Source organism: Nannospalax galili, unplaced genomic scaffold (assembly GCF_000622305.1).
Source record: "Nannospalax galili isolate Female #2095 unplaced genomic scaffold, S.galili_v1.0 scaffold189, whole genome shotgun sequence".
Classification (NCBI taxonomy): domain Eukaryota; kingdom Metazoa; phylum Chordata; class Mammalia; order Rodentia; family Spalacidae; genus Nannospalax; species Nannospalax galili.
In genome coordinates, this window is record NW_008360331.1 from 462,689 (window position 1) to 463,490 (window position 802).

The window sequence follows — 802 nt, forward strand, 5'->3', positions numbered from 1 at the left end:
GTCACTCTAAGGACCAATTTCAGCGTGTCCCAGAGGTTTTGTTGTGTTGTATTGTCCTTTTCATTTAGTTCCAGGAATACTTTTATTTCTTTCTTAATTTCTCTTTTGACCCATTCATCATTCAGGAGTGTGTTGTTTAATCTCTATGTGTTCATGTGGTGATTAGGGCTTCTTCTGGTGTTGATTGTAAGCTTTATTGCACTGTGGTCTGATAGAATGCATGGAATTATTTCAATCTTTTTGTATTTGTTGAAGTTTGTTTTGTGCCCCAGTATATGGTCAATTTTGGAGAAAGTTCCATGGGGCACTGAATAGAAAGTATGTCTTTGGTGCTTGGGTAGAATATTTGGCAGATGTCCATTAGGCCAATTTGATGTATGGTATTGTTTAATTCAGATGTCTCTCTGTGTATTCTGTCCTGTTGACCTATCTAATAGAGACAGTGGGGTATTGAAGTCCCTGCTATTAATGAATTGGGATTAATCTGGGTCTTAAAGTCCTGTAGTATTTTTTTATGAAGTTGGGTGCACCAGAGTTTGGTGAATATATGTTCATTGTAATATCTTCTTGATTTATTGTTCCTTTGATCAGAATGAAGTGGCCCTCTTTGTCTTTTCTGGTTAGTTTCAGTTTAAAGTCTATTTTGTCCGATATTAGGATTGCTATGCCTGCTTTTTTCTTAGTGCCATTTGCTTGGTATATTTTGTTCCATCCTTTCACTTTGAGATAGTGTCTGTCCTTGAAAGTGAGATGAGTTTCTTGCAGACAACAAAAAGATGGGTTTTGTTTTTTAATCCATTCA